At 46.2% G+C, this 11,488-nt stretch overlaps 1 long non-coding RNA gene across 1 annotated transcript; it reads left to right on the forward strand.

The window, feature by feature from the left end:
• Positions 1–7,827: 7,827 nt before the first annotated feature.
• Positions 7,828–10,307, forward strand: LOC106559582. Its single transcript, XR_005367379.1, has 4 exons — positions 7,828–7,962; positions 9,057–9,190; positions 9,313–9,576; positions 9,967–10,307. It is a non-coding gene; the product is annotated as an uncharacterized LOC106559582 (long non-coding RNA).
• Positions 10,308–11,488: the final 1,181 nt, after the last annotated feature.

The raw sequence follows: 11,488 nt of genomic DNA on the forward strand, positions 1-11,488 counted from the left end.
TTAAAAGATTTTATTTATTTATTTTAGAGAGAAAGTATGAGTGGAGGAAGGGGCTGAGAGAGGGGAAGGAGAGAAAGAGGGAGAGAAGCAGGTTCTGTGCTGAGTGCTGATCCTGACACAGGACCCAATCCAATGACCTTGAGATCATGACCTAAGCCAAAATCAAGAGTCAGACATTCAACCAAATGAGCCCTCCAGGCATCCCTGAAGTATTTTCAGACAGTGGAATACTACTCAGCAGTGCAAAGGAACAAACTACCAATGCACACATTTTATTAAAAAAAAAAAAAAGGCTGCATACTGCATGATCCATTATATTTGACATCCTGAAACAGGGAAAACTATTGGGACAGAAATCACTGATTGAGGGAATTTGGGGGTGGGGGCAAGTCTGTCTATATCTAGGTTGTGTTGACAGTTCTATGACTATGATTTGTCAAACTCCTAGAACTGTACACTATGTATGTAAACCAAACCCCCAGTTTATTTTTTTTCAAAGCCCCAGTTTAAAAAATAAAACAAAACAGAGATATTCATCACATGCCAGCAAGCCTGCTCACTCAGCCTCCTCTGACTACTCTATGCACGGAGACATAGAACACATCGAAGCAGGGGCCTTCCTTCCTTCTGTCCCCATCTTTATTCCTCTGTTTTTCCACTTCTCTTCATTCTTTGCCAGCAGAAAGCTCCCAACAAATGGAACCCTGCATGTGCCACAGTACAGACACACCTGTTGGAGTGATGTGGTTCTTAAGGAAGAAGGGTAAGCGCCCTCTCTCAACAGAAGTTTGTCCCCATGTCTTCCTTCTGTAAATGGAGAAACCGAGCCCCCCAAAGCAAACAGAGCGTCCCTATTGCATCCATTCTCTGTGATCCCAACCTTCCTTCACTGTGTGGCTTTCAGAGACTATTCCAGGAGGCACTGAGAGGGGCTGTCATGGTGAACAGCAGACCGTAACCATTCTAGAATCTTCTAACTGCAGTCTGGTCGGGAGGTAACAAAACAGAGAGAGATTAGGGGGAAAACATGAAAAACATGCCCTTTCCAACAATCTGGCCACTATGCCCTTGTCCCAACCTTCTCATTGGAAGAGGTCCACTGGGCCATGTGTCCAGGAAGAGAGAATGGTTTTTCAGATTGCCCCCAAGCTTTGTCATGATATAGACACAACCTTAACAAGCTTCATCTGTCAACCTCTTGAGCAACTATCTCAGCAGGAATGTGTCTCTCAAGACTTCAGGGATTCAGAAATCCCACTTCTGGAATGTATCCCACAGATACACATATACGAAATGACATATGCAGATGCCTATTTATCCCAGTACCATTTGTAGTTCCAAAAGATGGACAACCACCTAAATGTCCAAGCTATTATGCATCCATTCAATGACATTCTCCGCACTTTCTCAGGATGTGGAAGCTCCCTATGTACCGATATAGAGTGATCTGCAAGAAACTTTGCATTTGGTTAGGTTCAAAATTCTGCCTATAATATGCTAGCTTTTGTGTCTTTAAAATGGCGGAAATTAAAGATATACTTACATTTAAAAAAAACTCTTGAGGAAAACAATAATAATGGTTTTCAGCATCGGATAGAAGGCAAGTGATGTGGGACAATGTGGGATAGAGATTTTTCACTTTTTAGATACATTTTTTTCTATTTTTTGAACCACTAAAGTTTTTCAAAATGAAAATCTTGAAAAATGATTTTACAAAGCTTCTGTGTCTGGAAAGATGGAATGGATATACTTTCCTCTCTTCTTCCCTCTAAGTAGAACACAAACTCCTGGGCATTGTTGTATATAAAACAAACACAAGATGACTGTAAGGTGGAGGAAGGAAGCCTCAGGACCTGAAGAACAGCACAGCAACACTTCCCCGGGTTCCTTTTACCTCTCACATCCCACGCTGGATATTGGAGAAACTGCAACCCAGAAACACCACCTGATACAGAAGGGGAAAAAAGGCCCTAAAAAAAATGCCTGCTTCCTCTGGCCAGAGAAAACAGGACAGGACAGTCCACTTTTAGACACTAACCATTCTACCCCAGCCAAACACCACTGAAAAGCCTGTGGCCTCACCCCACCATCCTAGCAAAGCCTGAAAGAGGAGCCAGGCTGTAGGAAGACACCTCCACCACCCAGCGGTAAAGCCAAAGAAGGCCAAGGTGGGAAGTTAAGATCTTCCTCTCCTGGGGGTAAAGTCAGTGGAGATCACAAAGTCCTGTAGTGCTGAGGCACCCCTCTTCCTCCCTGTGAGGTGATATCAAGAGGCTAGTGGAGCCCAGGATGCCCAGGAGGCCAAGAGAAGCTAAACTTCTGCACCCACCTGGCAGTAATAAGTGGGCACCCACCTTCACCTAGTGTCACAGAAGGCCTGCTGAAATATAAGATTTAAATAGGATCCAGAGTCTTATAATGTAACACCCAAAATGCCCATGTTTCAATCAAAATTTATTCATCACATCAAACACCAGAAACACCTCAAACTGAATGAGAAAAGATAATCAAAAGACACTAACACTGGGATGCATAGATGTTAGAAAGTTTCTCTTAGCAATTAGGTAATTGTTGATAAGTTAGGCTTAAGTTGGCCATTTTATTTTTTGTTTTCTCTTTGTTCTCTCAATTTTTTTGTTTCTGTATTTTCTTTTTCCTAATTTTCTATGAGTTCCCAAATGTTTTAGAATATCATTTGGAGGGATGCCTGCATAGCTCAGTGGTTAAGTATCTGCCTTAAGCTCAGGGCATGATCCTGGAGTCCCGGGATTGAGTCCTGCATCAGGCTTCCTGCATGGATCCTGCTTCTCCCTCTGCCTATGTGTCTGCCTCTCTCTCTCTCTCTGTGTGTCTCTCATGAGTAAATAAATAAATAATTTTTAAAAGAATATCATTTGGATTTGTCTATAGTTTTTGAGTATATTTTTGCATAGCTTTTTTTAGTGTCTGCCCTATGTATCACACTACATTTATATAATTTACCAAGGTATTACATTATGTATGTATAACCTGTGTTGATATTTTACCAGTTTGCATTATGTGTAGAAACCTTACCCTTTCCCATTTATAATAGAACAATGATAATAATAAATAAGATGGCAGAAATCAATGAATTGAAAACAGAAAAAATAACGGAGAAAATCAATGAAACAAGATGATTCTCTGAAAAGATCAATAAAATTGACAAATGTCTAGCAGGACTGACACAGAAAAAAAGAGAAAAGACACAAATTCTTAACATCAGGAACAAAACAGGGATATTATTACATTCCCTGCAGACATCAAAGAGACAATAAGGGAATACTATGTGCAATTCTACACGCAAGTTTGACAAGGTAGATGAAATCAATCAATTCCTGAGAAAGTACAAATTGCCACTCACCCAATATGAATTTGATCTTGTGAATAAACCTATAACTATTAAGGTTACTGAATATGTAGTCTAAAACGTCCTGAAAAAGGAATCTCCAGGTTTACATATTTCTGCTTAAGAACTGTACCAAACTTTTAAAGAATTAATGCTAATTCTACATAATTTCTCTGGAAGGTAAAAGAATGAAGCTAGACTTATCCTTGATACCAAAAACCAAAGATAGCATAAAGAAAAACCAAAGATAGCATAAAGAAAAAACACTACAGATTGATATCCCTTATAAATATAGGTGCAAAAAATCTTTTTTTAAATGCAAAAAATATGTTAAAAATATTAGCAAATAGAATTCAGCAATATATAAAAATACTTATATACCATCACCAAGTGGAGATTACTCTAAGGTTGCAAACCTGACCCAATATTTTAAAATCAATCAGTGGAATTCACCATATTAAAAAGCTAAAAAAAAAAAATCACATGATTATAAAATTGAAGTACAAAAAGCACTTGAAATTCAACATCCAATCATGATACTCTTAGGAAACTAGAACCAGAGAGGAACTTCCTCAAGATGATAAAGAACATCTATTAAAAAAACAAACAAACAAAAAAACCTACAGCTGACATGCTAAGTGGCAAAAGACTGAGTGTTTCTCCCTAAAATCAGGAGCAAGAAAACAATGTCCATTCTCACCACTGCTACTCATTTGGTACTGGAAGTTCTAGACAATGCAATAAGATAAGAAAAGGAAATAAAAGGCATACATATCAGAAAGAAAGAAAGAAAATGTCCCTATTTGCAGATGACATAATGATCTATATTTTAAAAAATCCCAAGGAATCTATAAAAAATCTAGAACTAGTAAGCAAAATCAGCAAGTCACAGGATACAAGAATTAATTGTATTTCCATTTATTAGCAATAAACGTGTGAAAACCATAATTAGCAATCCACTCATGAAACAAGATTAACAATTTACAATCAGCCATGAAAGGTAAAATACTCAGATATAAATCTAACAAAACATGTGCAAGAGTTGTATGCTGAGAGCTACAAATGAAAGAAGTCAAAGAATATCTAAATAAATGAAGTGTTCATGGATTGCAAGACTTAATATAGTAAGAATGTCAGTTCCCCTAAAATTGATATAGAGATTTAATGCAATTTCTATTAAAATTCCAGAAAGACTTAGACAAGATTCTTCCAAAACTTATGTGGGAGAGCAAAGGAACTAGAAGAGCCAAAACAACTCTGAAGAGGAATAGAGTGGGAAGAATCATTCTATCCAGTTTCAAGACTTAAATTATACTGCCACAGTAATAAAACTGGGGGGTATTGGTGGAGGGATCAGCAGGAGAAAACAGAGAACCCAGAAATAGACTCACATATGATTATCAGCTTATTGTTAATTGAAATATTATAAATTGAAATAGATTTGACATATAACATTGTATAAATTTAAGATGTACAACAGACTGATTTGATACATTTGTATATTGTAATATGATTGCCATTATAGTGATAGCATCTCTATCACATCACATAATTATCATTTCATTTTTATGGTGAGAATAGATCTAGTCTCTTCAGAGGTTTGATGATTGTAATACAGTATTGTTGTCTACATACATTAGATCTTCCAGGACTTGCTTATCTACCAGTTCCAGGTTTGCACCCCAAACAACATCTCTCTTATTCCCCCAGCCCTCAGCTCCTGCAACCACCATTTTACTGTTTTATAAGTTTGGCTTTTTCAGATTCTACATATCAATGATATACACAGTATTTGTCTTCCTCTGTCTGGCTTATCTTAGTATAATGTCTTCAAGATCCATCCATGTTGTCATAAATAGCCAAATAATTTTTTACAAACATACAAAAGCAATTCAGTGGAGGAAGAATGGTCTTTTCGATGAATGATGCTGGAGCAATAGGATATCTATATGCAAAAGACAAACAAGAAATTTGATCTAAACCTCACACTTTATACAAAAATATACTCAAAATGGAGCACAGGTTTAAATGTAAGACATAAAACCATAAAAAATTTAGAAGATTACATAGAAGAAAATTTTGGAGACTTGGGGCTTAGTTGAGTTCTTAGATGTAACACCAAAAGCATGTTTCAATCCATAAAAGAAAAAAATCCATAAATGGACTTCATAAAAATTAAAAACTTTTGCTACACAATAGACCCTGTTAAGGCGATGTTAAGACAATCTACAGACTAGGAGAAAATATTTGCCAATCATGCATCTGACAAAGGACTCTTGTCTCAATACATCAAGAACTCTCAAAACTCATCAGTGAAAAAATAAACAATCCAATTAGAAAACAGACAAAAGACTTGAGCAGACATTTTCACCAATGGCAAATAAGTACATGAAAATATGTTCAACAATACTAGTCACTAGGGAAATGCAAATTAAAACCATGATTAGATATTGCTACACAGCTCTTAGAATAGCTAAAATTAAAAATAGTGACAATACCAAATGTTGGCAAGGATGCAAAGAAACTGGATTCTCATATATTGCCAGCAGGAATGTACCATTAAGCCACTCTGGAAAATAGCTCCGCAATTTCTTCTAAAAAATAAACATATACTTAACAGCAATTGCACTTGAGGCATTTATCCTGGAGAAATAAAAATTTATGTCTACATAAAAACCTGTACATGATTTCATAGCAGCTTCATTTTTGGTAGCCAAAAACTGAAAACAACCCAGATGCCCCTCAGCAGATTAACCATGATAACATCCATGGACTATTCAGCAATAAAAAGGAATCACAGAGAATTGAACTTCTGATACATGCAACAACTTGGATGGATCTCAATATTTTTTCTAAGTGAAAAGAAAAATAGTCTCAAAAGGCCACATACTGTATGATTCCATTGCATAAAATTCTGGAAATTACAACATTGTAGAGATGGAAAATATTAAAGGTTGTCAATGGTTAAGAATACTGGGAGAAAAAAAAAAAAGAATACTGGGAGAGAGAGAGAGATGGGTGTAAATATAAAGGGGTAGCTCCAGGGAGATCTTAGTAGTACCGGAGTACTTCCGTATCTTGATTGCAGTGGTGGTTTCAAGAATCCACACACGCCGGGCATGTGTACCCAGGACCTCTCTTACTATCTTTGAACTTTATATTAACCTATAATTATTTTAAAAGTTAAAAGGTTTCTTAAAAAAAAAAAAAGATTGTAGGCATCATTTTTTGTGTCTTCTCTACTACACTGTGATCCCTTCACCCCAAAGGCTTGAAGAAGGGAAGGGGTGGGCTGTGGGAGGGCTTCCTCTTGACTCCCCACACGGCCGAGTGCGTGGCAGGCCCTTACTAAATGTTTGTTGAGGGTAATAGTCCTGGTGTTACCGGGACACTGCTCTGGGTTGTTCTGCAGCCAGACCTTTCCAGGTCTGTCTGGCCTCTGGGAAGGAACCTTTGTCCAAGGTCGGCAAGAAGATAGGAAGCCGGTGCCAGTGGCAGCCATCTCCTCGCCCACTAGGGGGCAGCAGAGGATGGAGAACGGTACCCAGCTCCGCGCTGAGCGGCCCGCTGCCTCTCCGCATCTCTGGGAAGGGCACAGGTTCCGCCCAGTGGTCCTCTGACCACCCAGAGAGCTGAGGTTGCAAAACCAGCTTGAGCAGTCCCGGGGCCTGATAAAGAGGAGTACCCCCCCCCCCATGCGAAGCCAAAGGTGGGATCTCCCAGCCTTGGCATTTAAGATGGGGAAAGAGCACAGAGAGGGCTCAGGGTGATCATTCCCTGCCTCTCCGTCTTTCGTGCCATCTGAGGTTCAGGAGCTCCCCTGCTCAGAGCACTTTGCTCCTCACCGTCAGGGACAGGGCTGCTCAACCAGCCTGAATCTCAGAGAAGAGACAGAAACCCCTGCCACCCACCCCCGAGTCATACAGCATGCAGGATAGAGTTGTGCAGCTGCTCCCGAACTGGTATCAAGCTGCAGACCATGGACCTATTTGAAATGAGCTCATCAGTAGGGAAAATACCTTGAAACACTTCCAGAGACGGACTTGGAAGCTTAGGGCACCTGCTAAAGACATTTTCTAGATGATTCTTCAGGGCCAAAGGGAGGGAGAGCTTTCTAGGATGGAAGCCAATATTTCCCTCTTCTCACACTCTCTCTGGGCAAGAGAGAGCGTGAAAGCGGGTAAACCACTCTGCCGCTTACTAGCTGTGTGTTTTTAAACAAAGTACTTTGCCTCTCCTGACCCCAATCTTCTTGTCTGTATAGTGAGGGAAATAGTAGCTATCTCTCCAGGAGTTACTCTGATGGTTAAATAAAGCAACTGAAGCGCCTCTCACGGCACCTGGCACCTGGCACGCCGTCACTTAGCCTGCTCCTGCGCCCCCTGCGGTCTCTGGTACGTTCTGCACCTTGTACCGACTGCGGCTGCAGTGTCCTCCTTGGCCAGCGGGCGGCGGTGCGGGACCACCGTGCGGGTCTGCGGACAGCCAGGCTTTCCCGGGAACAGAATTCCGCAGCCTGAACAAGCGGCGGAATTGGAGCATCCGAGAAACTAGGTCTTAACCTGTGCCGGAGTTGCCCTCGCTCTGAGCCTCAGGTAGGCAGAGCAAAGGGCAGCAGGTGGGCGGGCGGGAATCAGGAAGTGAAAATGCTAAGAGATCCTCAGGCTGGGGGACCCGTGAGCACAGCCCAGATTCCTGCGCTGGCAGATTTAGAGACCCTACCCACTGTCTCATTCCGGAACCTTCCTATAACTAGAGGTGGGAGGGATAGAATACTCTTCAGGACGCCTCCTGGGCACCTTCTGGTGCGATCTTGCCTAAGCTTCCCTATCTGATGTTTTGGACTGGGACACATTTAGAGATCTGGGCTAAGACACTCACAAACCTGGAAACCACAGACAAGTAAGTTAAATTATCTTCGTTTATCGTTGTTTGTTGTTGTTTTGTTTTGTTTTTTAACTACCAATCCAGTTGTTTCAGTCCCTGTTAAAAATTCTCCAGCGGCTCTGCAATCACACCTGCAATATAAGCCAAAACACCACACCATGACCTACAAAGCCAGATCTGACCTTCCATTATCACGTCCCTCCTCTCTCTCTGTCCTCCCTTGACAGGGAGGCTGTACCCCAGGCATTTCCCAGTCTGTGCCACTGCACTTCCAGTTCCCTCTGCCTGGGACTCTGTCTCTCCAGAAGTCTGCACCGCTCATTCCCTGCCTTCATTCAGACCTCCTCCTTCCCAGGGAGGCTCTCTCCAACCCAGCATAATCTTTCATTCCCGGCACCGAGGGCTGCTCTGCCTAACATCAGACGATGTGTCCAAGTTTCTCTATTTACTGGCTTTCTGTCCCAGGAGAATATGAGTGCCCAGAGGGCCAGGCTCTTGGCATCCTCTCTCCGTCAGTGGGAGCTCACTAAATATTTGTTGAATAAATTCATGACTTAATGAATTAATCTACAAAATGTGGATGCTTAGGAAGAATCATGGCGGTGACAACTCTTTGTAGATTTTATTCAATGTATTAGTGTGCACCTATGCTGTGCCTACTGTACAGGCTTTTGTAGGCATCATCGTTATTACTCATGGTCATAAAGATAATAGGGTGGAAAATAAGTCTGATCTGGGCCCAAGTGCAGACCCTAGGCGCAGTCCATCCTCTTCTCATCTCTCTTCCCTTTCTTGGAGGCAGCCTCGGTGCCCGCGGAGAGCAAAGCGCTCTGGGCACTGTATACAGAAGTTCCGAGGGGACGCGGGTGTTCCCTGCACGGTCCCCTGCCCCCGTTCAGACCTCTGGCCCTGAAGTCTCAGAGATGCAAGGAAGAGGTAAGAGATGCCCCTCTCCCTCTCTCTCCTCCCTCCCGGACTGTTGCACTCTCGTCCCTCTTCTCCCGAGAGAGCCGAGAGCCGGGTCGACCGGGATGATTCGTCCTTCGGTTCCGGTCCAGGGTGGCCCGAGCCTCCAGAGATTCCCAGCCAGGGTCGCAGGATAACGCGCGGGAAAACACGGGCCTGGAGCACCGCGCTCTCCCGGCGTCGGGCGGAAAGAGAAGAGCAGAAGGGGCCGGAGCGCGGCGGTCGTGGCTATTGGCGAGACCCGGGAGGCAAAGCGCGTGGAGAGGGGACGCGTGGGAACCGCAGAGGATAGCGGAGAGCAGCCGGCTCCGGAACGTCTGACTGCGAGCCCCGGCGGTCGTGCGCGCGAGTAACAAGTGTGCAATTTTGTGTGCAACCGGCGTGTGCACGTGGGCACTTACAAGCTCCTGAGGAAGCTGGGTGCACACGGAGCTTCAGTGTTCACACAAAGAGCGCCTAGACGAGGAACATTTAAATGAGGGGAGCAGGAAACGGTTCCTAGGAGCCTGGGGAGGAGGATGGGGGATTAAAGGCGCGATCTCGGCGGGGTTCGGGGCGCGGCTGCTCGGCCGGAGGGACCTGCGGGGGAGAGCAGCGCGGGGAGGGAGATTGCCTGGGCCGGCTTCTCGCCTATTCTCCGCAGAACTTTTTCCCCCTCCCTCTTCCCTCGCGCTGCCTCTCTCGGGGCGGTCTCCAGGGACTGTCTCTCACATCCATTCTCCTTTCCTCCTTGATTTATGCTGCAGAGTGGAACGACCTTCCCTGACCTCATTTTCATGACGGCGCGAGCACACCCGGAGCCGGCTACGCACATTCCGGAGCAGGCGCGCGCCGACACTCACACACTCACACTGGCGCACACACACACACACACACACACACACACACGAGACCCGGGCTGCTGGACCCTGCCCATGCTTGAGTTCACACCAGCTCCGCCACTGTTCTGGGCACTGCCGGGGCTGTGGACGCTCAAAGAATAGATTCTCATTAGCATCTTGCTTTGAATATCATTTGCATTTTATTCATTTCATGTCAAAACGCTCAGAACTCTCCCCAGCCCTCACCTCTCCCCAGAGCTGGAGAGTCTGGGCCTCCAGCTCCCTGTGGGCCACGCGCTCGCCGGCTGCCCCCACCCTACCCACCCTCGCGTGGCCAGAGCACCACAAACACCGGCACCCCCGCAAGAGGAGCTAACCTCGCCTGCGCTCCGGGCAAGTTCCAGGCCCTGCGCTAAGGGTTTATAAGTGAATGACCTCACTCAGTCCTTGCAACCACCCAAAGAACTAAGCACTACGTTGTACCCATTTGAGACTCGAGGAAACTGAGGCACAAAGCCGACCTGCCCAAGGTCAAGGACCCAAAATCGGAGAAAGCAGAACTGAAACCCAAGGCGGCCAGACCCCGAAGCCGGAAAGCTTAACCGCTTCGCCGCCCGGCCTCGCGCAAGGTCAAAGCTAAGGTAACTGCGACAGGAGAAAGTGTGTTTTCCTAAGTGCGGAGGAAAGTCATTCTCCGCCCCACCGCGACCCTTCGCCCACCCCGGCCGCCGGGGGACCCGCGCGCATTCCCCGGCGGGGGCTCGCAGCGCCCTGTCGTCGGGCCGCCCCCGGTCCTGACCCCTTCCCGGCGAGGGCTCGGCGGAGTCCGGCCGCCGTGCTCTCGAGGTCCTCTGTCGGCGCTGGCTAGTTAAGAAAAATAAACAACGTTCCAAATGGAGGCGATTCCTTTCAACCCAAGCCCCGCCGCCCGCCAGAGAAATGCAAACAGCGGGGGACCGCCCGAGTCCGCCCCGGCCCCCGCGCCCGAGCCGCGGGTGGGAGGGCCGGGCCGCGGTAACCCGAGCCGCCGCGCCGGCTCCCCGCGCGCTGCCCTCCGCCTGCCCCTTCGCCCCTGACCCCGCCGGCGGCGCGCCGGGCCCGCGTCCGCCTTCCCCGGCGCCCCCCACCGGGCCAGCTCCCCCCGCCCCGCAGCCCCAGAGCGCCCCCCGGGGAGCCCCGTCCCATTCCGAGCCCTCGCGGCCACATGGCTCCTATGGGCTGCGCTCCCCTGCGGCTGCCGCGCGCCAGGCCTCAGTCTTGGGATCATTAAACACCGAGACAAAATGGCAAGGGGTGTCAGGAACCCGCCTGGCAGACTCCTGCCCAGTGAGTGGATGTGGATGGGGGCCCGGGCCCGGGGTGGGGGTGGGGGTGGGGGTGGGGGCGGTGCTGCTTCCAGATGGTCCCCTTGCGTCCTGCGGTGCGCGGCCGGGGAAGCTAGGGGCGC

This window comes from Canis lupus, chromosome 12, assembly GCF_011100685.1.
Source record: "Canis lupus familiaris isolate Mischka breed German Shepherd chromosome 12, alternate assembly UU_Cfam_GSD_1.0, whole genome shotgun sequence".
Lineage (NCBI taxonomy): Eukaryota > Metazoa > Chordata > Mammalia > Carnivora > Canidae > Canis > Canis lupus.